This window comes from Lytechinus pictus, chromosome 5, assembly GCF_037042905.1.
Source record: "Lytechinus pictus isolate F3 Inbred chromosome 5, Lp3.0, whole genome shotgun sequence".
Taxonomy (NCBI): domain Eukaryota; kingdom Metazoa; phylum Echinodermata; class Echinoidea; order Temnopleuroida; family Toxopneustidae; genus Lytechinus; species Lytechinus pictus.
This window is the reverse complement of record NC_087249.1, coordinates 55,769,461-55,795,578: the sequence shown is the minus strand read 5'-3', so window position 1 is coordinate 55,795,578 and position 26,118 is coordinate 55,769,461. Positions and strand designations below refer to the sequence as shown.

Genomic DNA, 26,118 nt, shown 5'->3' with positions numbered 1-26,118 from the left:
TGGTAGATGTACTTAGGCGACCTGCATGTTATGCTGCAGTCGGAGGTCACATGGTATGGTCAAAGTGTTCCACAATGGACATAAGTTTTTGTAGAAATGTACCAAACCCGACGGTGCTCTCACTCCATGATGTGTCACTGCATCGTAGCAATCCAGTCGGATTTGAAATGGTCTACACATGTTGGATATATGGTCAAGCGCGCAAGTAGTCGTTTATATGTTCTTCGCACTTTGAAATATCATAGTCTGTAATTTCAGGACCTTATAGTTGTATATACTAGTTTCGTGAGACCAGGGCCCCGTTGCATAAAACTTTTGCCAGACTTATTTTTGCCATAGTTTTTATATGGCAAAAACCTTAGTTTTTTGCCAGAGTTTCAAATTCGGTCAAAATTTCATGGCAAAAAAACTCTGGCAAACTTTTGCCAGAGTTTTTTAAGTTGCCAGAGTTTTTTAAGACTGAATAAACTTGAACGAGGATGAACCCCGATATCAGCCGATATCGCGATCGGTATCTGCGGCTGCTGAAAAAATCATGGAGACTCCATAGAACGGTAAGCTTGATATTTTTTAAATGAAATGTGTTGATATTAATTGATATTTGCTATTTTTATCATTATAGGTCGATTAATTAGTTGCAAAAATATCTGTGTATTGTTTTGAATCCGTGCTCGCACCGTGAAAGTGAGATTCACGATTTTTTAACACGTTTGAATCGTTCCATTTTTGTGTCGCAAGCGCCTGCGGGGTCTGCGTCTCGGCCATGTCTATTGCCGCCGGAGCTTCGGCATGGTGATGTGACCGCGCTGGTCGCACTTGGTGCGCCAACAGCTGAAACCACCAACTGCATCGACACGTTTGGAAAGCTTATTTATCGATTTATCGTATTTCTCTTGCTATGATCACACATTCTACATTATGATTAGTATCATTAAATAAAAATTTCATGTTCAAATCAATTTTTCATGTTAGAATTGAATTGAATGCAAAGCCAAAGTTGCAAACTTTGGACCACCGTCACTGTTGAGACTTCAGTCAGTCAGTTTGAGGTCTCCACCGTGAAGCCCCTGAGGCTGAGTGAGGTACATGTTCTATTATTATATTACGTAGGCCCTTAAAAAAGGTGCGTAGCTGTAGAGCTAGATTAATGGTTGGCGCACTCATTCAATGAACAAGGTTATGATATAACCTTGTTCTCAGTTATATCTCCATGTGTGGCAAAATAAGGATGGCAATGTTTGGCTTATTTTCTCTTTTTCTTTGGGAAAAATGCTTGATTTTTTTACACTGACAGTTTCCATCACAGTTATTCGTCATACAACTTGGCCCTTAAGTAAATTTGATTCTTTAAATTATTTTTTCTTAATTAAAAATAGAGATTAAAAAATGAAAATTTTCTTGCCATATTATTTTCTATCAATAGAGGGCGTACACAAAAATATGCCCAAAATTCAAGTTTTTGAGCGCTCTAGTGAATACAAAAATTATTCCCAAGTTACTAATGAAAAATAAATTGCAACTGTATGGAAATTAGTAATTTTGGTCACAAAAGTGATATTTTAATCATTTTTTAAAGTGTGTGCTGTGTACAGCATTGGCATGCCATAGTCCTACCTGTAGATTCTCCACAGGCAGGATGGTTGCAGTGAACAAGTGGGTTGGCGCATAGACTCTCTTGTACCAGGTGCAGATCTAGAGCCTGTGTCTTTACTTAGTACAGTACTACAGTACAGGGCGCGAATTGGCACTAGGGCCTACAGTGCAGTGCTGCGATCCAAAAATTTTGACAACTCTGAATGGTGGCTTTAATTTCTCCCTTAAAAATTTGAAATAAAATAGGGGGGGGGGGAGGGAGGCAGTCGTACCAATTGACCCCCTTTCCCTGGATCTGCTATAGGTGACCCCACATGATTTTGCGACATCATGATCATGAACAGTACTTGGCGTAATGTGCCAAAAATTTAGAGGGGGCCTGACACTGACAATGGCGTAGGGGGCAAATCTTTTTAATAAAAACTGAGCAATCAAAAATTTTAACATTTTTTTTAAATAAAAAAAAAAAAAAAAAAAAAAAAAAATCTAAATTTTTGTTATCCCCTTTATTTTGTTTTTGAAAATTTTAGAGGGTCCATAGTCTCTCCCCCCCAAAAAAAATGTACGCCAGTGAACGTGAATCTATACAGTGGCTAGAGATTAAAAATTGGTCTCAATTTAAAGCTTGTTATAATCCAACACTGCAATTTATTTCAATTAATTGAATTCATTGAAATTAATGATCTGATGACCACTAAAGTAAAAATCTTGAAAATCCTTCATAAAAAAATTCTTGCAGAGAAACAAATCATATATATAATGTTATTTTGGGGCTGAATGGAGACTATGGGATTGTTGTATTGTTAGTATTTAACATGCATTACTATGTTTTTTAAGGGGCTAGAATTTTGATTTTGGTCTCAATTGCATATAACATCATTGATTATTTGTTTAAGATAGAAAATAAAAAATGATTAAAAAATTGCAGTTTTGGAATTTGGATATTCTAAGTTCATATAAATTTGCATATCTAAATTATGTTGAAGAAATGAACAAATCCCTTTAGGTTATTTATCATCTGAAAGGGAATTTCAATGATCAATCCAAATATTTTTTTCCAGTTTGTACTGAGCTAATTTTTTTCTGTTAAGTTTGAATCACTGTAATAAGTCCAACAATTGGAATCAACCATCAAAATGTCCTATCCTAGTAATGGTTTAATTCACCGGCACAAACATATTAGTATATATTCATTTGATAATTTATACTGAAAGTAATCTCAATGCAAATATTTGTGTGACTTTATCTAGTCTTAATTTGTGACTCTCTAATAGGATTAATAATTTTCTCATTCAATATCTAACAGCTTAAATAGTTGAGGTATATACACTGGAGCAACTCAAGTGCATGTGTGACTTTTTGAGAAGAAACCACACAAGGCTGTTGGTTAGCAATCACCATGTAAAAGGGTAAGATATACAGCTTAATTTCAAATTAGCCAAAATTCTAATTGCTACCATTTTAAGTATTTATAGACAGGCTTATATTTTATGTTGGTAATCTCGATGCAAAGTTTCTCAAAGTGAAAAGAATATTCATGAAGAAGAAGTCATTACTGCCTGATAATGTCGAACATAAAGTAGTTATAAAATACAATTTTTAAAAAAGGTTTCGTCTTCTTGAATAGAAAGAAAAAAATTTGTTTCAGGCATATTTGAAATGAGTAAGAATCCTCATGTTGATTATTAAATTTATACAACCCCCCTCCCCCAAAAAAAAAAAATTAGAAAATGTACCTAATCTCACCTGGCTATGCTGGTGATTGTGTAGCCCTGAATCAATAATAGTTAAGTTCATTTAATTACCTCTTGCAATTCTTTGAAAATTATTATTGATTTTGATTTTTTTTTCTTTGATATGTCCATTGGAAATGATGAAATCTTATTTTCTTACAATTACAAGTTTTGATTTAGATTTTCATGGAATAAAACTGAAAGAGTACAACACATCTTTCTTATAAATTCCTGATTTGAACTCTAGTTACATTAATAGATTGCAATTTTAAATTTTGATAACTTACAAAGTAGATAAATAATATTAATTATATGCCATGAAATGAGATTTTTGTCAAATAAATTTAGACATTCTTGACAAAGTGCAGAGTGTCTTTTCAATTAATATATAGCATATACCTATTTTATGATTTGTTTGTGTTTGCATTTTAAATAAAGGTTTGCAGAAACCAGACAGAGAGCCTGTGTGGAGATACTATTGGCTGCCCAGGTCGGACTGCCTCAAACCTGAGGCGGTCTTGGAGTGATCTAACAAAAGAGTGAATGATTATGCTAGGAATCAGACAAAGACTGGTATGTATTTTTATTTATAAGAGTTAAGAATATATTTTATATGCATCAAGAAGAATTAAAGATCACTATCTCTTAAATTTTATTTTGTTGTAATTGTCATGCAACTAATCCAAAATATCTAGAATTTTTTTACATCCACCCATCGGAGGTGGGTCCGAGGACAGGTTTTGGGGTTGTCTGGCCATCCTGTCTTTCTTAAATTATTCTGATAAGTAAAGAACTGTTTGATTTCAAACTTTGTCCAAGAATGCATGTAGGATTGATTATACTTTAATTATTTTGAGGGTATCAAGGTCAAAGGTGGCATGCCTTGTTCACCTGAATATACATCGTTCCTGTGATAAATAAAGAACCCTTTGATGGTTCAACTTCAACTTGGCAAATATATATTTGGGAGTGACAATGATCAGGTTAGGTCAAATGTAAAAATTCACCAGAGATCGTTGGCAAATTTGTGTGTTTAATATTTTTATCTTTTGATGTTGCAATGGCGGATGCATAAATTTCGAAACTTACAAATGTACCCCCATGATCCTCGACGGGTTAAGGATGGATTGGTGTCACGGCTAAATACTAATTAAAAAACAAGTATTATTCTTTGTCTATTTCAGTCATTCAGTAATTAAATTGTTGCATTTGTGGAAAACTTCATAACTAAACAGTTCTGTTTGTAGTGACTTCAAAATTTGTTATTGACAAATTCTTCTTTGGCCTAGATCCCCTGTGTTTGTGGGGGGGGGGGGGGTAGGCACAGATCTGGGGGGGGGGTACACCCCCCAAAAAATTGTTGAAAGTACTGTGTATATATGCAAGTGATGACCAGTTTTTTTGGGGTTGTCAACATTTTCTGGACAAAAGTGCCCCTCCTTTTGGAAATTCCTGGATCTGCGCCTGGGGTGAGGCGAGTCAAAATCACCCTTCATAGTTTTTTTTTAAGATCCTTCTGCTGTGATCCCTGTTTGCATGGAGAACATTTATAATTGTGGCATTACTGCACTTTGTTAAATCTTTAGGTGGTAAAGTGAAGCCAAATATGGAGATTGTGCTGGCAGCCATGAGGGACAAGGCCAAGCATAGGGTCCATGGCCAGGAGACAGAGACTGGGGCATCTGAGCAACTGGTTAGTTTTACATTTATCACACAAAGGCATAACAAAGTTGAAAATATATATACCTAAGGATCATTGTATTAATTTTGCTATATTCTTTCATTCATTTTCTCGAGAAAGGAGCATAATTTCGATTGAAATTTGTACAAGATGGTTCTCCCTATAGAAATAGGTAAACTGGTTTACAATGAAAAATTCTGATTTTTTAAAAGCTAGAATAATTATCCCTAACCCATAGAATTCCTATCATTCATTTTGAATTAATTAAATCTGAATTTTAACGGGGATAGTTTTTCTTTCCTCATGAAAATTTCTGCAAGGAATAGTAAGTAGCTTCAACTACTATTGCCAGATTGAGGGATTTTCGTTCAGAGTTGGTAAATGATTTAAGATTTCCAAAATGAAATAAAAATGTGGAATCATAGTAAGTCAATAAAAAAAAAATCAATGTGGAATGGTTTGAAGATGTAATTAAAGTTAAGTCAAAAATTATTTTCTTGATGTGCAGCTTTCACATAAGGCAGCCTGCTTCTGGACATGGGGAAGCCAGAGGAGGAAAAGGAGGTTGAGGCGGAACCTCAAGCTGTTCCCGGGGCACCATTGACATCCAGGGTAGATGGGGTCTAGTTGATTTTTAGGACACCAAGATGACATCCAGCATAAGAGAAGAGAAGGTGCTCTTCCTGTTATGACCAGCACACCAAGTACCAGGAGCATGGATCTGCAGCAAGTTCAGCAGGAGACGCTCAGAATGCAGCAAGCTATGCTGCAAACATTTAAAATCATCCATGTTGATTTTTGTAATTATCCACAATTGTTTGCAGCAGTTTGTTAATGGAAATCAGTAGTAACATTGAACAATGCAACTTCCTCTCCATTTTTTTAAAACTGGAAACCTGTTGAATATTGTTTTTAGAAAATGAAGTAAATCACCTTGAACTTTGGAAATTTCCAAAAGCATATATTTTAGCAAGTAATATGAAAATGAGTTATACCTTGGTCACATTTGGTGGCCTTACGGCAAGTCAAAATCAGTTGTTTTATGTATTACTATACGAACCACCTACATGAAGCTGGTACAAGGATGAGTAAAATGGTTGATTTCGACTCGCCATAATGCCACCGTCGAATGTGACCTAGGCATAAGTTGTTGATGTCATTGCCTCATAATTTTGAACAAAAAGTGACAAAGACTACATTCTTCAGGATTGAGAAAGTTAAACTTGAACTTTATTCTCATCTCAGTAGATAGAAGATAATGTTATTCATTCAATACTGCGGTAGAATTTGAACAAATGCCTTGCAATGCAACATAAAAATTTAGGTTCTGAAATCTTGATGGGAATCCCTGTGCAAGAACAGTTTTAAAGTTTATTTATACATGTTCATATTGCAAGTCTGTTATATGATCTGTCAGCATTGTTTGTGGATCTCACACTGGTGTCATTAGCCATAGTTCCAATCTTACGCCATCTGCAAAACATTTTCCAAGGGTACTGTTATGTTGATTTAAAAGAAAAGGGACCTTGTCAACATTCAATCACATCTTTCAATACGCATATAAGGGTATGGGATACTGTTAGCATTGAAATTAAAATATTACTTGATAAAATTTATTTTCAATTAAATTAAAAGTATTATAATGGTTCATAACAAGTTCTTTTGACTGTCACTCTGACTGTTCTTAATAAGTGATTGCGAATAAAATTATTTGAAATGTATAATTCAATGAGAAATGAATTGTTTAAAAGAGGATAAATTGCGAGAGAAGAGATAGAAAAAGAAAGAAAGTATTAAGAAAGAGACGTCTGAGTTGCGTGACTGTAATTTAATTGAAAAAAGAAAACTGTTCTTAATAAGTGATAAGTTTTTCCCTATTCTCGCTTGCAAATAAAATTGTTTTAAATGTATAATTCTATGAGAAATAAATTGTTTAAAAGAGGATAAATTGCGAGAGAAAAGATAGAAAAAAGAAAGTATTAAGAAAGAGACATCCGAGTTGTGTGACCGTAATTTAATTGAGAGAAGAAAACTTCTTAATAAGTGATAAGTGTTCCCCATTCTCAATTGCAAATTAAATTATTTTAAATATATAATTCAGAATTAAATTGTTTAAAAAGGAGAAAGGGAGAGAGAAGAGGAAGAAAAAGAAAGAAAGGAGAATTATTAAGAAAGAGATGTCTGATTTGTGTGACTGATATTTTAATTGACAGTAGAAATAAAATGATTTAACCCTTAGGTTGGCGTCCGACTATAAAAATACAATTGCACCATCCCTCTTGGCCCATAAAGGAAAATATTCTTGATTGTTACATAAAATATTACCAAGAAAAACATCAAGTCTTGTTCGCCCCCCCCCCCCACCCATATAATTGCCAAACCTTCAACACTATGGATCTATGTTTTATGAAATTGCTAATTTTGATATTTTGGAAATATTTTTAACATTGCCAAGAAAGCAACAACAACAAAAAAGAACCTTTTTGAAATATTATGGACAAATGTGATACAAAATGTTTTCCTCCACTTTTTCTAACAATATTATAATGTTTTGAATAATGGCATTGAGGAGGGGGTGGTGTGATTGAATTGCATGAAGTTAATTATTTGTTCCTTGTCAAATAATTTGGATATACATACTTTCATCCAATGTAAATACAATGTGTAGACCTAGGCTGTTTACCCCCCCCCCCCCTCTTCCAGAATAATTCCCCTCTTGCTATCTCTCTTTCTCTCTCTCTTATTGTATGTTAGATGTTCGGGGACAGTTTCATCCCATCATGGAGGTTATCATTAATTGAGTTTTATTCCTGGGTTTTATAAAGCAACCACAAAGAAAAAATAAAACATCTCTCAGTTGTCCCCGTTCAGGAACTTTCGATGATGGCTAGTTTTTCTTACTTTATTACATTTTGTTCCCAGCCTTCTATCATATACATGTAGACACAAGTGTGAAATTAAAAAGGAATCCACACAAATTTCGGGTCACTGTATTATATAGTGTAAGTTTTGATAAATATAAAAAGTCGGATATTTCATTTCCCCTTTTCATTTGTTTACGTGCTCGATCGTCGTCTGTCTTGGACTGGAGCAAGCCGAGCGACGGGAAAGAAAAATATAAGTTAGGTCTGTTTTGAGTGAAAGATAGACCTCCTCCGGCATGCCCCTCCTTCTCAATCATCACCCAGTTTTTATGACCTGTTAAAGAAAAATGAGACTGGCAAAGGTGAGAAATTAAGATGTCCAATGAGCGCGTCCTAATCTTACTTTGAAGTTCCAACTTATTTTTGCAAGTGTGGGACTAGGCCGTATCGACTGCTATTCAAGTTTTCCTCGTAAAATTGAACTTGCAGTACAAGTCTGTTCAATCGTTAAAATAAAGTTAGCTCATACTTCTGAGTATTTCAGTTGATTTAGGGTAGTATTTCTTGGTATGTCTCGTAGAACTTGTACATATTTGGATTTACAAAGATGGTTAAATGGTAAAAAACAGCAAAAATTGAGGCGGCTTAGGAGGTACTCCAACAACACATCGTTGCATATCGCATATATAGGTTGAACCAGCGGCCAACTCGCCAGCCGGAGGCTCTGGCGATATTCACGGTAGCAAAGAAAAAGAGCAGACTGCCTAAGTTCAAGTTCAACTTTAAAGCCTTATGTTTTGAGTAATTTAAAGTGTTTAGTCCAACTGCATCGCTCTATTCACAGCATAACTTTTCAAAAACACTATAATCATATAGATTTACTTAAACTAGAACTAGATTCTATCTTAGAAGATTTTTATTATTGAGCTGTCACAGGGTTGATAAATTAAAAAAAATGAAACCACCAACTATTATTCCCCCCACTTCACTTAGAATCTAGATCTTCCTAGGCCCTATTTTTACTACATTATATGAAATTTTCTGTAATTACCTTATTGCGTAGCCTATACAAGGCTTATGTCACCCTTCTAATTATTCTTGAAGCCGTAGACAGGTGAATACTGTATATGGTACTTGGGACAGATCCTGAGCAGCTGCCTTGAAATAGTTTTGCCGGAGTTTTTAGGACTTTGCCGTTGGTACAGGAGCTACGGCAAAAACCCACTTGATTTGCCGGAGTTTTTTTTAAGTTTTGCCGTAAAAAACTCCGGCAAAGTTTTATGCAATGGAAAACTCCGGCAATTTTTTTTTTGCCGTAGTTTCCTGATTTTTTGCCGTAAAAAACTCCGGCAAAAGTTTTATGCAACGGGGCCCAGTTGTTGAATATGCTGTACCTGTATGGTCAGGAGCACTAACAAAACAACAAGTACAAGTCATCGAACGTATTCAGAAACGTGCCCTTAGAATCATTTTTGGAGCAGCATATTCTTCATATGACCATGCTTTACGCCAGTCAGAACTGATGTCTCTTGAAGATAGATGGATCAAACTCTTGTCTTGCGTTTGCGAAGTCTATGCAAATCCCCACGTCTAAACTGTATCACCTTCTACCTCAAAATAGGACTTGTCAATATCAGACTAGAAGCTTGGCCGGAACAGTAGAGATGCGATGTCGAACTTCACGATATAGAAATAGCCCCTTGCCCTCGTTGATTCGGCACCTTAAAGAGAAATTCCGGTAGTTGCAGTAAACACTGATTTCATGAGAAAGTCTGTAAAACAAGGCTTAATTGTCAGTATATCATCGAGGATCTAGATCTGGTACAGTTACATAAACTGAACTTTGTGAAATCTTGAAATCTACGCTGAAAAATGTTCAGGCTGAAGATCCCCAACACAGATAAGCGCACGTGGGACAGTGTATAATTATTGCTTCGAATGTCGGGCCCGACGCTCTACCCGAATCCTGTGCCTATTTGCTGATTTCTCAGCAATTACACAATTTCTTCCAGAATCCTTTGGCACATATGTTTTATTTATACAAACAGACACTTTGGTGGTCATTTCATTGGATTCTGTACGAACTCATTTTGATATCGTTACCAAAACTAGCATTTACCTTTAACTCTAAAAAAATTGATTACAAGGAGTAGTTTTTTTTTGTATATATCTTCCCCTATCGTTACATGTATAATAATATCAAACTACGAATGGCTGAGAATTAAAGAACTCATCATTCATTGGACTCTTAAAATGTGATATCATTAAAAGATTGTTTTTTTATAAAATGCAGATTACATACTAATTCTAATGTTGAGTTATCTTTATGTTGGCGAACTCAAGTTTCATTTCATTTCATTTCATTTTACTTTGTTAATCAAAGTATTTTTCTTTCATATGAGCAATTATTCACTGATATCTAGTCGTTAACTTAATATTTGAATTGAAGTCACAAAAATTGCCAAAATATGTATTATTGCAGCATATTAGATTATCGTTTTTTCCCAAAGTAATGTAATTCAGAACTTAGTATGTAAATGTGTTTATTAATTTCTCTTTGTATATATGTTTAATCGTTTTATGATTTCTGTATACAGTGTATACTGAATCATTTATTTTTATTATTATTTATTTATTTTTATTTGTTTATTTTTTATTCATTTTATATATATTGTTTATTTCTTAATTTTATCTTATTTTTTATTCATAAAATTTACTTATAAAAGGGGGCCTTCACCCTACAAGCTCTGCTTTTTAGTTGGTCTCCTTCCCTTTCGATTTCATGGTATTATTGTATTATAAAAAAATGATTTAAATGTTATATTTTGTAAATATGTATATTGAACTATCATTGTAAATGTAAAAAGATTGAAAGAGAAAATAAATGAATTGAATTGAATTGAATTGCTTCTTCGCCCTTTTCTCTCTGTTTCCCTTCCACCATCAATTTCTTCTCTTCTCTCTCTCTCTCTCTGCCTCTCTTCTCTCTTCCACTATTTCTATTCCTTTCTGCTTTCCAATTCATTTCCTCTATCCACTCATATTTACATGTATTTTGAATATTTTTCTATTTTTTTTATTGATCAGTGAGTATCGATTTAAATTTATTTATGATATACTTTGTTACATATGTCTATATTGAAATTTGTTCGTAGTACTATAAGTTTTTTTACCTTGTTATTGATGATTTTGTTTGAAATGTAAATTTTCGCAATTCGGCTTTTGCCGCAAAGAAAGCATTTTTAATAAACCATTTTGAATTGAATTGAATTTACAGGTCAACATTAAAGTTTATGTGCAAGGCTCTTATGACAAGTGTTATTCCATCCCAGTCATTTCACAATGAAGTTTCAATACAATTATGTTGTGTGCCCTCGCAAATCACGATATTTCTGGTTATTTTCATGAGTGGGCGAGACACAATCACTGTTGCCATGTTTTATTCTAGAAATAGTAAGCTTAGTATGAAAAAAATTATTGAAAAAAGCTGGCCCAATTTGTCCAGGTCAGAAAAGGGCAACACAATTTTTGGTCAGGCCTTAAATGAATGCATTCATACAATCTACCATGTGTTTGGGAGTACATGTTTAAATAGCAAATCAGCGTTCCTATTGTAAGGTATCTACTGATTAAAAAATATCTGTAAAAAATTTAAGAATTCTGTAAACTTGTTTTTTTACGGAAATGTGTAAATTTACATGGGAATTTTGTAAAAGTACGGTAATTTTATGGAAAAGGAATCCGTAAAATTACGGATTAAAAAAAAATTCCGGCAGCAAAATTTTCGGACAAATTTTTTTTTCCCGTTAATTATTTATACGAAATCATGTTAATTCACGTAAATTTTCTGTAAAATTTCCGTAAATAATATCCGTATTTTACATGGGAATTTGTAAAAGTACGGTAATTTTACGGAAAAGGAATCCGTAAAATTACGGAAAAAAATAAAAATTCCGGCAGCAAAATTTCCGGACAATTTTTTTTTCCGTTAATTATTTATACGGAATCATGTTAATTCACGTAAATTTTCTGTAAAATTTCCGTAAATAAAATCCGTATTTTACATGGGAATTTTGTAAAAGTACGGTAATTTTACGGAAAAGGAATCCGTAAAATTACGGACAAAAAAAAAAAATTCCGGCAGCAAAATTTCCGGACAAATTTTTTTTTTCCGTTAATTATTTATACGGAATCATGTTAATTTATGTAAATATTCTGTAAAGTTTCCGTAAATAAAGTCCGTATTTTCAAGAATTGTAATTTACGGAATCTTGTATATTTTACAGAACTTTTCCATAAATTACCACTTTCTGTAAATTTAAGGAAAAAAAAAAAAGTCCGGAAATTTTGCTGCCGGACTTTTTCCGTTAAAAAACAGAAATTTTTCTAACAGTGTACGGGAGTGAAAAATATTGAACTAGAATTAGGTGTACCTAAATTATCATGAAAATGTCTTGTTGAAGGGGGGATGTCTCTAGCTAGGTTAGTTCCTATAGATGAAAAACAATCATTAAAAATATTAGCTATATTTTCAGGATCTCCAATAATATCACCGTTAGACCTAATTTCAGTTATATCGGACTTATTACTGGATAAATTCATGGCTTGTTTAAGAACTTTCCATGTATTTTGAATGTCGTGCTTATACAGAATTATTTGATCAGTGAAAAATCTTTTCTTTGCCAAACGTATTGTCTGAGTTAAAGTATTCTTATATGTGGTGTATTTAGTTTTTACCTGAAGAGTACCTTTAAATTTTGAATTATAATATAAATTATTTTTTCTGTTGATTGAACGCAAAAGTGCTTTAGATATCCAAGGAAGTCTTGGTGATTTTTTGTAGTTAGTTTGTCTATCTCTTACTTTTGGAATATGCTTATCTAATTCACTAATAAAAAAAATCAGAAAGTTATTGAAGCATATGTTTGCATCATTATTGTTATAAATAGGTGACCAGTCAACAGACTCTAACGAAACTCCCAGTCTTGCAAGATTCTCTGGAGTAGGTCTCCGCCTTGATGGCTTGGATGGATTAATACATGAGAGCTTAAGGGTAAAATGTGACATAATGGGAAAGTGTTCTGTCAAATCAGATAATATTATTTCAGAATCAGGAGTCGGCATAATGTTAAAAAATATGTTATCAATAAGTGTTGCTGAGCAATCTGCAACGCGAGTGGGTTTTGATATTAATGGCAAATATGAAGAAGTCAAAAATGTTTCAAGAAATTGATTGGCAGTATTGTTGCTGTCATGCTTCAATATATCGATATTAGAATCTCCTAATATAAAAACATCTTTGTTCACCAACAATGGATATCTAACTAAGTTAGAAAGGTAAAGTAAAAAATCATTATGGTTAGAATTTGGTGGTCTTTATATAACACCTATATGATTATATTTTTGGAATTTGGGACATTGATTTCGATAAAAAGTGACTCTACATATTCAATCATAATAGTGATTTCGTTATAAATTTTGTATTCGTAATTGTGGAAACATATAACGCAACACCACCGCCATGTCTATCTTTTCTATTATTGAAAACGAAATCATATTGATCTAATGTAAATGGAATATTGGATTCATCAGTTAACCAAGTTTCTGTAAGTCCAATAATGGAAAATGAATGGCTAGATGAATTATTGTCTAATAGCAGTTGGAACTCTTCGAAGTGTTTATTAATGCTTCTTATGTTTAAATGTAATAAAGAAAAATATCTTTGGAGAATTGTCTAGTAGTGTTTTTGAATTGAAGTTCAGTGATGTATTCTGATGAAGGATTGCGAATTAAGTCATGATCAGTGTGAAAATCAAGAAGTTCTGATGATGCATTGATGTTGTTTGCTACAAAGTGGTTGTACGCCAAATTAACATGAGGGTTGCCATCTGAATTATTAGGTGTATTTAAATTAATGGAGAGGTCATCATTACTCAAATAATAAAACGGCATATCAATTAAAGTATCCACGGAAGTACAGTTAGCGTCTCAACATTCACTACTACTTCCGGCATTGAGTTGATAAAAGAAGAGTAATTAAGATAAAAGGTCCTGTGTGGGAACAAATAAGTAACAGTCATACAGCGAAACAAAAACACATACATGTAAAAACAAATAAATAATTCATAAAGGTTCGAGAGAGGGCAGCATTTACATGATCTAGCAGAAATCTTCGTTGGTTGCTTCATCTTTGTTTCTGTTTTGTTTTGTTTATTTGTTCAAATACAGATAGTTGTACCAGAGCAGGAGCATCGTGTGTGGGTGTACGTGTGTAGATGGATGTGTGAGTTTTGTGACGGGGAAGAGGGGGGGGGGAGCTGTGGGTGGTGGTGAGTTGAAGTGAGCTTGTGTGAGTGTCTGGGGAGGGAGATGAGGGGGGAGGGGATATGGGGGTAAGGTGAGTGTGTAGTGACGTGTTAGGATAATAACCTTCCTCTAATTAATCTTTTAAATAATCTTTTATCCTTATTTTATTTCTTGTACAATTAATATGTGCAAAAGAGATTATTTCTATTCTATTCAGGGACAAGTCATCTTTTACAAAGTATGTTTTTTTTTATTTTGTCGATTGATATGGGCTTTTTCCCCTCTGCTTTCACATTGTTGTAGAAGAGAAATTTGGCAGTTTAATTTCATTTGTAATCATTAAAAAAAATATTTGTAATCTCATTGATATTGATATAATTATTTGTTTGATTGTTTATTGATTGTATACATGCAAATAATCTTTATTTATATGAATTGTGATTGTAAATTTATTGATTTGAAAGAGGAAGAAAATAAAATATAATTCAAAACAAAAAAAATATTTATGATATAAATATACCGTATATATGATATAAATATTGAGGTAGTTTTATTATATATTATGTACTTTTTTGGGGGAAAAAGTTATAAGAGTTTTCATATAAAAAAGAAATATACATATATATATTTTTTCCGGGTTAAAACTTAACGTTTTTGAAGAAAATGTACAGTTATATTGATTTGAGATAATTTTGATATGAATTTATATGCTCTTATTTTAATTTTTTTTATATGAGATACTTAGTTTGTGAATAACTTGTTTTGCGACATTTGGAATTTTGTCGATTGATATTGGTTTTTTCCCTCTGCTTTCACATTGTTATAGAAGAGAAATTTGGCAGTTTGATTTCATTTGTAATTATTTTAAAAATATTTGTAATCTCATTGATATTGATATATTTATTTGTTTGATTGTTTGATTGTATACATGCAAAGAATTTCTATTTATATGAATTGTGATTGTAAACTTATTGATTTGAAAGAGGAAGAAAATAAAATATTATTCCAAAAAAAAAAAAATCTTCGTAGGCAGAGCGGACGAACGCGTCAGAGAGCAAAGACAGTAAAAATACATCATTGATAATTACTGGAGAGATGCCCTAAGATAAATCAATGTAATAAGAAATGCAAGTGATTAAAAATAACGATACTCCATACAGGTGGGTAAATCACAAGAAAAAGCATAAGCAAAATCCATATTGTGGACATATAAACAAAACATAAACAAAACATGAAAAGAGGTGACCATAATTTTTGTAACGTACAATTTAAAATAGACAACTGTTGCTAATTTTGGTAAAGACATGCAAACAAGGAAATTACTTTAAAAAAAAATATATATATATACATATAGATCAGAGCAATAAATACATAACAAAGAAGAATCGCTGTAAATGCATAAAAGCGAAACAATTCGTAAGTTGCAATTTTATCCCCACGGGAAGTACATGGAACACTAAAACATTTCCAAAAACAAGCAATAAAGTAAAGAGCGCGAGATTGATGATAGGATCACTAGTTTTAGTGTTCCTATGGACATTGCTCGGCCTTGGTTGACTATAGTCACCCGAACCGAGCAATGCCTATACCAACTGGAATCAGGTGTACATATTAAGCAATTTACCTCCATACATTCTGAGAAAAAACAGTCATTGTTATTATTTAGGATTCAAACATGGTAAATGTATGGATAACAAATTCATGCAACATACATAGCATTGAGTGCTTTAAAATAAAAAGTGAATCGCTCAACCAAGGAACCGTACAATGCCCATGCCAACTAGGGTCTGGTTTTCAATTTCACATTGATATTAAACAAATAACATAAATGCATGCTCATATATAAAAAGGCGTAATTATGCTATAAATATGAACAACGTAAAGGAATGCAAAGAATAAATGCATACAAGTGAAAACATATATCAAAGCATCATGCACTGGATAACAGGAGTATCACCCAATCGAGGCAATGCCCAAAATCATACCAACAAGGGTCAACAAGGTTCATGTTTAAACATATTACATCTCTTCATGCTTAGTAAAAGCGATAATGATGTCATTATTAATATGAACAAAGTAAAGTCATGTGAATAAGGTATTATATTCGTTTAGTTTGGCGATGGATCATTCAATGTTGAGAAAGTATTATAAAATACTTGTGAGTTATTATTTCGCCACCCAAAACCAAACGATATCCATACCAATCAGGGTCAGGTATGTATAAACAGATACCCTCAATGTACTTAGAAGAAGCAGTCATTGTTGTAAAGTCATGGAGACAAGACAATATCATTTGGTGATGGACAATGAGACTACAGAGTTGAAATTCTTTAAAACACGTGGACAATTTGCATTAAAGTATTTTAAAAAAAAAGCCTGCCTGGGTCATTACATGTATGAGTACTATATGCCAACATAACGATCTCAATACCAACCAGAGTAAAGTGTTCACATTAGAACTCTCCTAAAAATTCAGTATTGTTGTTATTTTGATTACGAACGGGGTAAATGGCATTCAAACAAGATTTTCAAACAGTTTGAAACGGACATCAAAGCCTGAGCATTAGGTAATAAGAGTATTGTCGGACCAAAGCCGAGCAATGCCCATGCCAACCAAAAATATGCAATTAAAACATATTATCGCCCAACCGAAAACCTGCATTAACGCATTATAAAATACTTGTGAGTTATTATTTCGCCACCCAAAACCAAACGATATCCATACCAATCAGGGTCAGGTATTTACGTATAAACATATACCCTCAATGTACTTAGAAGAAGCAGTCATTGCTGTAAAGTCATGGAGACAAGATAATATCGTTTGGTGATGGACAATGAGACTACAGAGTTGAAATTCTTTAAAACACGTGGGAAATTTGCATTAAAGTATTTCCGAAAAAGCCTGCCTGGGTCATTACATGTATGAGTACTATATATGCCAACAGAAAGATCTCAATACCAAACAGAGTAAAGTGTTCACATTATACAACTCTCCTAAAAATTCAGTATTGTTGTTATTTTGATTACGAACGGGGTAAATGACATTCAAACAAGATATTCAAACAGTTTGAAAGGAAATCAAAGCCTGAGCATTAGATAATAGGAGTATTGTCGGACCAAAGCCGAGCAATGCCCGTGCCAACCAAAAATATGCAATTAAAACATATTATCGCCCAACCAAAACCGAAAAATTACCATACCAGTCAAGACCAGATGTTCACATTTTAAAATCCTTCAAAACATGTTTAGAAGAAGTTGAATAAAAGACATTGTAAAGTCTTTCAAATAGATTATATAGAGCTTGTCGATAGCGCTTTAATGTTAAAATACTTTTAAACGCACGGGAAATTGCTAAACAATAACAAGAATCAGAAAACATGCAATTAAAGCATATAAAGCATCATGATTAATGAGCATCGTCCAACCAATACCGAACGATTCCCATACCAATCAGAGTCTGGTTTTCAAAACTGAACTACAATTATCGTTAATGCATGCCCTGATAATGTCGTCATTGTATTTGAGAAAATGAACAAGGTAAAGGCATGCAGTAAAGAAAATACATTCGTAAGTCTTGCAATTGTACTAGGTGTTTGTTTACTTAAAAGCTGGGTTGAAAAAACTCTTTAAAACATTGAAAATTTCCGACAAACGTGTAACAAAGCATTAACCATGGTTTAGGTGCATCGCCCAACCAAAGCGAGTAACGCTATTTCACCCAGAAAAGGCATTCACATTACTATTTGTATACATGCATGGTTAAGAAAGAGAATATGATAAAATTTAAATATGAACAGGGTAAGGGCATGCAAATATGTATACTAACCCATTCAGCGCAGGATAATGGGGGCAACGCCCAACCAGAACAGAGCGAAGCCCATACCATCCAGGGTTAGCGTTCACATCTAAGTTAAAGAATTGCCCCTAAATCTCATCAAAAGAATGAGATTTAGTCGTGTCACATGATGCACACACAATGTAAACACATACACTCAGATGTACGCATAATGATGTGCATAATAATAGATGGTATACTTTAAAAAAAAAATTGGCATGTGTACAGACGATAATTTTGCACTGGATTTTTTGTGATGATGATGGATGTTTTAAGGTATGCATTGAAAAGTACAAAACAAATGGGGGGGGGGGGCATTTCTCAGAGTATGTAATGAGATGGACAATCAGATTAAAGATGCTTTAACAAGCGATGTCCATACAACCCAACTGTATAGGGCATGCACATTATTTGAGCGTGGAAATTGCCCGTAGGAAAATCAATTGTGCAGATGAGAAATCAGGCATATTCATGTCAATACATCCATGTTATTTCTATTTAGAATAAAGGGAGAAACTATGAAAAGTAAAGCTGAATATCATCAATACTAAACGCATCCATAATTCTCTTGTTCGTGTTTTCATGGTTATTGATGGACAAATTATTATTCAAACACATAAAAAGATTGAATTAAAGAGTGTTAATCATGGTTCACCGTAATTCAGTAATCCTATACCTCAAGGTAAATGTGAGGTGTAGTGACTAGAATGAAACGTAATTTTTTTTAAATCACGTTTTGCTAAGCGTCAAACATGTAGACATGAACGCTAACTTTCAAATTTGCATACAGCAAATAACATTTTTAAATACTTTATGGGTTTTCATTCATCATAATGAATTTGATAGTTATTAGGTTTTCCAACCATTAAAAAGGCAGACCAACTAATGTCGTCAGAGATAAACATGAAAATGTGCGATTTTACACACATATCAAAATGACAGGTCTACTTGAAAGGATGAATATTTTCAGTTTAATGGGCAAAAGAGCCTATTAAAAATACATATCGTACAGGCCGTGTAATAAATGCAGATTTACAACAACATTCAATTGAGTTAGGAGTCAAAATTATTGCCAAGGTATCGCAATAACAGTCACTTAAGTTTAACCAATAGCATGACTAACTGAGAAATACACGAAAGAACAAAAAAAAAGAGAAATGGCATTCGAATATGCAATGTACGATAGCCATGGCGGTTACATAATTTGGTCGTCGATGCAAAGTAGAGCTGTTTTGGTTGTTGTTGTTGTCGTTTGCATCTATAGGCACATTTTGCACGAGAAAAAGTGAATTGATAATTGATGTACAGAACTTTCGTCTTGCAAATACCAATAAAAAAACAGAGTATATTTCTTTTTAATAACGAATATGAACGATTACATCATAACAAAACAAATTTAGATACATGTAATTGAGAAATTTCGGCACTAGGCCCACATCCTCACAATGAACATGTTCTACAACAAACGACATCGTCAAAAATTGAAAAGGGTTCAGTATAACAAAATGCTGGCCACATTCAAAGGTCCATTTCGTTCCTAAAACAAAAATGAAGGCGAAGTGTTATTGATTTTTTTAAATTGTTTATTAATCCTTTTTTATCGATTTGGACGAATATTGATGATATTGGCTAATTTCTGCGGCATTTCGAAATCAACTCCTATTCGATGCTTGTATAAATCAGTTTATTATTTCTGCCGCATTTCAAAATCAGCTCCTTAAACGATGCGTGTATCAATAAGTTTATTATTTCTGTCGCATTTCAAAATCAACTCCTTTTCGATGCTTGAGTAAATCACTTCATTATTACTGCCGCATTTCAAAATCAACTACTTTTCGATGCTTATTTAATGTACTTTATTAAGGATCGATTAGGGTAGAAAGAGCGTGAAAGATAACTTGCCTTATCCTGTCCAGGTAGCCCAAGCGGTAGGTTGTGATCCACTGGGGAAGCCTGTGCCGGTTTGGAGAATAACCTTGGATCCGACAAGACGAATTCGCGCGAAACTTTATCTTGCCGCCGGAGTCGATATGCTTCTGCGGCAAGTCCCCGTTCCTTCTTCAACTTAGGGGGAAGGTCACTGCGGATGGTGACTCGAGAGAACATCGGCACACTTGTCGCCTGCTGAGCTGGGTTTGATGGGTTGGACTCGGCGCCTATCTGGCGCGGTTGAGATTCAAAGGCGCGAAGTAGGCGATCTCTGTCAAACATCGACGAAAAACGGATGATGACCGGGCTAGGTCCGGGCTCTTGCTGTGGTTGGCCGACCAGTTGCTTAACGTTTCCGTTACGAGGCTTGGGCAAACGATGGGCGTTTACTAGGGGTATCTTTCGGGCATCGTCTGGGGCGATCCTTAGGAAGTGGCACAAGATTTCCTGGACAGTAAAAAGTATGTTTTCATTTAGCCTGTCGGGAATACCATAAACGAGAAGATTCTGCTTCCGATAATGTATCTCAATTAGCGTAAGCCTTGTCTCAATCTCCTCCTCCTGCTTTTTTTATTTTATCCTTTAGGAGTGGAATTTCATTCTTTTCCAGGGCAGACACTTTGTCGGTGACGAAATTCACTTTCTTGTCAACTTCAGAAATCGACTTCTTAGTTTCTGCTAAATCACACTTGATGGTAACTATTTGGCTCAAAACGCTATCCAGCTTACCCGACAAAGATGAATTCATTTCGGCCATGCTAGTAAGCACTCGATCTGAGCCCGCATCCATGGCATCAGTAACGTCGCTCAAGTCAAACGTTTAGGCAGAGTCACTTGCCGTAGGTCCGGTCGTAGGTATTTCACGTAACTCGGTATCAGCAAGATCAGCGGCGTTATAGGTAGCCATACCTGATACTGAAGGTTTAGGTTGGTTCTTTCCTTTACGTTTGACTTTAGGTTCGTTAGTTTTTCGTAGATTATAAGTAGATTTCTTCGGCGATAAACGTTTACTCATAACGATAAATTAATGTGCCACCAAAATGTAGATTATAAATGTATTTCTCAAAGTAGATTACAAATGCATTTCTCAAAGTAGGTTTGAATTTCGCGGGCAAGAGCTCCAAGAGACGCGTCCGTTCACTACGAAGGCATGGTCGAAGGCATTATATAGGGGTGGAGGGAGAGCTAGCACCCAGGAGACGTTATCATCAATTTAGATTACCCAAAGGGGGACAAAGTCACACGTGATACTTGTTCAGTATATACTACCATTACAAGTTGAAAATAAAATTACAAAGAGCAACTTGGGGGATTGATGTTCCATAATTACCAATTGCTTATAACATACAGACCAACGTACCGGTATCCTAGGCGGATCCAGGAGGCCGACGCGACGGTACGCCCCCCCCCCCCCATATTGGCGGCGCAACGTAGGGGAAAAGAAAGGGAAACAAGGCAATAGAAACGAAAGCAGAGGGGGAGGGGACAAAATATAAGAGGAGGAAGAATGAATAAAATATGGCGAGGGGAATTCAGACTAGGGAAGGGGGAATCATGTCACTTTAAGTTAGCCCGCGCTTTAATTGTGTTCGCATTGCCTGTTCGATGGAATATATATTTATCTAACCAATCCATTTATTAATTTTATTAATTCAATCATAGTTAAACAGGTTCAAACGATCAGAGTTTTTAGTAATCATTAATTACTTTTTTTTCATCTTGGTCCTTGTATATAAAAATATAGTAACAGTTACAATTCATATAAAAACAGTATGAGACATAAAGAAATATCAACTTATCAATGTAATACAAAACACACAAACATTGTTGAATGCCTTATAGTAAAACAAGGGAACTAAATAGGCCTTTACTAATTCAAATGCTAGGGCGCCTAGCCGCGTGCCAAGGTAGCCACGCTGTAAAGCCGGGGTAATAATATTAGCATGGCCCGCTGGGCTGGAATACGAAACTGAAGTGGCTTCGCGGTGCACTATAAAGGCCCTACCGTTATGATCATTTTGTTTTATTATTTCTACATCTTCAGAGGTAGATCTAGGATTTTCCAAGGGGGGCACATTTTCCCTAGGAATATTTGACTAGCGAAAAATGGTCCTCTTAAAAGGGGGCACACATGTGGTAATTTTTTTACATTAAAAGTATTGATTGTGCCTCTGAAGGGGGGAGGGGCACAGCCGGCCCGTGCTGGATCTGTCAGTGTGCATCTTGTTAATTATCATAATATTTCTCAGATCAATTTTCAGGACACGATTTCCGAACATACCTCGCGCTCGCATTTTTCGTAGGGCTATAGTACTGTTACGACTATAGATACCAACAAAAAAATTAGCTTTGAGCTGCCGATCGATCGGGGAAAATGTGGATGAAAATATTGTTTACCCCCTGCCCCATTATAATGAAAGCTGGATCCGCCCCAGAATATTGTAAAAAAAAATGGGAAAAACACTAAGCCACGCTGTATTTGTCATTTTTTTATTGATAAATACATTGAGGCAGTATATTGACAAATAATTAGTGGAATAGAGAAAGAACATCTTATAGGCCTATATAACGCACAAAGCAAAATAGAGGAAATGGCGGCCAAGCTAGTTCAATACAAAGTGATTTCCTTTTCCTTAAAAAAAATGTACTATATCTTATTTTATCACAACACGTGATAATAATGAACAAATCAAAATACAGAACCTGAAGAAATTGATAACAATTTAGTGAATCGGAAACAAAACAATAATACATATGTATAATATATAATAAAAAAATAGTAATAAGCAATATAAAAAAAACAAGAATATTCCTTTCACAAGCAACCATAATTCTCCCTCCCTCCATACCCTGGAGAAATAAAGAAAAATACAGATGAACGAAGCAAAGATGAAAGCAAAGAAAGGGAATGAAGGCCGTCTTTCGGCCAGATATCCATATGTCATTCTCCGCGATTTGAAAAACAACGTGCATAACATCACAATTATTATGATGGTAATTTCCAGAAGTTCCGTCGTTGTTTCCAAGTTATTTGTACTGTATTTGCATTCGAGGGACTGCATGAATGTACATGCTTCTACGGGAAATGAATGAAAAAGTCTCATAAGTAGAGTCCGCCGTTCAATCGGTATACCGTCTGTACATAGCCGGTATACACACAGATCGGCACATGAGACTCGCGCGAAGGCAATAGATATGAATATTCATGAGGAGGTATTGATGTCATTTGGTCTCAAGGTGGCGCTCTTTATTTTTATGTCAATTCTAAAAATATGCATCAAATAAAAGCTCACTCGGCAAAACTTCTCTTCTTTATATATTTTTTTAGAATGAAAACAGTTCTTTCTGGCCAATGCAATACATTGTATGGACTCAGAACTTGTTTATGAATATTGTGAAAAGCGGAGAGTGAAACCTAAAACAAATTTTTGAAATAAACAAATGTCACAATATACCTTTAAGTGTCTCAACTTCAGCAAAATGTAATTAAACTCTTGAAAACCTTCTGACATTTTCAGGACTTTCATCTGGTCCATTTATTGAAAGCCTAACGTTCTGTCAAGGTATATCAGACCAGGATCTATATTATTACTGATATGTTGCACGTCTTGTTTCTCAAGAACTTGAAGTGGTGCTGTAGGAGTATTGTTAGGTCGATGGATGTGTACTTGTAAGCTATTATCTCCTTTTGAATTTCTTTATGATATGCCCAATTTGTGCATAGTAACAATCAGTTGTTCTGGACAAATTTTTTTTTTACTTAATTTCCACTGATATTTAGGAAAGGGTTCATTGACCTCTCACCCCAAAATACATTCTCCATGACCTTCATTATTTCAGACTGAAATTATGAAACCTCCAAGTTTTCATTACAAATTAGCCATCTTTATTTACATTATTCAAAAATAGAATATGAACACAAAGGATAAATTCTGGGTTATTTTTATATCATATAGATTATATATATAATTCATCTGATCTTGGATTTTAAGGGTGAAAGTTTATTCTTTATATTTACTTTGGTGCTGTTTAATCTTCCTGTAAAAATATGTGTATTGTGACATCAAGAACACCAACCTGCGCCCTTTATCTCATAGATACCATTATATAATATGGTATATAATGTATAAAAGGTCATTGACCTTTGGCCTTAAATTTTATGGGTGAATGTGCATTCTAGATACTTAATTTTATTTTTGTCATTTTGCCTCCGACGAAGATTCTGCTAGGATCGAAAGCTTAGGCCCCTTTTTGACTTTCTAATTTTATTTGAGTTAATCTTCTGGTAAGAATCTGTGCATTTTGACACCATGATCATCAACCTGTGTCTTTACATCTCAAATATACCATTATACAGTATGGTATATAATGTAAAAAAGTAATTGACCTTTGAAAAGCTTTGACCTTGAATTTTATTGGTGAATGCCCATTCTAGGTACTTAAATTCATTTGATTTCACCTCTTGTAAGAATCTGAACATTTTGACACCATGATCACCAGCCTGTACCTTATCATCTCAGAGATACATTATACGGTATGGTATATAAAAAAAGGTCATTGACCTTTGAAAGGGTTTGACCTTGAATTTTATCAGTGAATGTGCATTCTAGGTAATTAATTTTATTTGATTTGATATTCTGGTAAGAATGTGTGCATTTTGACACCATTATCACTAACCTGCGCATTTCCATCTCAGAGATACCATTATACAGTATATATGAAAAGGTGATTGACATTTGACCTTGAAAAAAAACCACTTTCCTCAACCCGTATTCCTCATAACTTTTTGTTTGGTAAATGTTGACACCCATACCTTCTCAAATCAGTCGAAAAACCATTTCCAATAGTTTTATTCCAGATTGGCTATTTTGGGGTCTAATTTAGGGATACTATAAAGGCCATTTTAAGGTTATAAAAGGTCAAACTGGGCCACAAATGTAAGTAATGCAACATATAATGTGGAATAACTCATGTTTGGTTGAGGGTGTGTGCATGTATATATGATGTAACGAGTTCTAACTCCTCACCCTTTAGTAATGTCTATTTCTGACGTCACGAACCACGCCCACTTTTCGCATAAGTAATTATGACGGAAAGTGACACTTTATAAACCCCTCAAAAAGTTTGGAAATCTGAGTTTGTCCACTAATTGTTCCCAATTTTACACAATGCATATTTGACATCAATTAAAAGATAATTTAATTCCCTTCAAAATGCTACCATAACTGTTATGGTCATGTCATCGCGAAAAGAGCAAGATTCAAAAGTGTTGGATGAGGTCTGAATTGAAAAGCTGGAAAACGAGCAAAATTTGGATATCTGAGTTTTGCCATTAATTTCTCACAACTTCCAATTTGACACATTGCATATTTGATAACATTCAAAAGATCATTTAATTCTCTTTAAAACGATACCATGTTTGTTATGATCATGCCATCACGAAAAGAGTACGATTCAAACGTGTTGGATAAGGTCTGAGTTGAAAAGCTGCAAAATGAGCAGAAATAGTCATGAAGGGTCAATACAGAACATGATTTCTTTTGTCTGTTTCAATAGAGATGAAAATCCATTCAAACCCTGCTTCTGCATTTTGTTTGTTTGTTGTGGTTTATGTCGTGGTGGTTCTGTTAGATAACATGGTCTGAGTCGTGGTTTAAAATACCCATGCATGTTTGTTTGTTTGTTATTTGTTTGCTTGTGCAGAGGTGTGTTTGATTCGTGCATGAAAACAATTAAATGAAACCGCGAAGAAACTCACACATCACCACGGAAACAAAAGGAACAGTGACTTTCATTATTGTGTCATTTTGCAACTTTTGAATTTTGACATTGCCCCACATTTCAAGGTTATGCACCTCCATGTGAACCATTATCATATCATGAAGGGTATCATTCTAAAGAAAAAAATAAATGATTTATTCATTGATGTTAATAACACATTGGTATTCACTAAAGCTGAGGAGGGATTATCGATCAAAGTCAAAAGAAACCGCTGAGAAACTCACTCATCACCACGGAAAAAAGAACAGTGACTTTCAATATTGTGTCCTTTTTCAACTTTTGAATTTTGACCTTGCTCCACATTTCAAAGCACTGTGCCTCCATGTGAACCATAATCATATCATGTAGGGTATCATTTTAAAGAAAATTAAATGATCTATTCATTAATATTAATTT

At 34.3% G+C, this 26,118-nt stretch overlaps 1 long non-coding RNA gene across 1 annotated transcript; it reads left to right on the top strand.

Annotated features, from left to right (window-relative positions):
- The first annotated feature begins 506 nt into the window (after nt 1–506).
- Nucleotides 507–6,731, top strand: LOC129260082 (uncharacterized). The gene is made up of 5 exons (XR_008584451.2): nt 507–554; nt 2,900–3,002; nt 3,765–3,899; nt 4,913–5,019; nt 5,516–6,731. It is a non-coding gene; the product is annotated as an uncharacterized LOC129260082 (long non-coding RNA).
- The last annotated feature ends 19,387 nt before the right edge of the window (nt 6,732–26,118 follow it).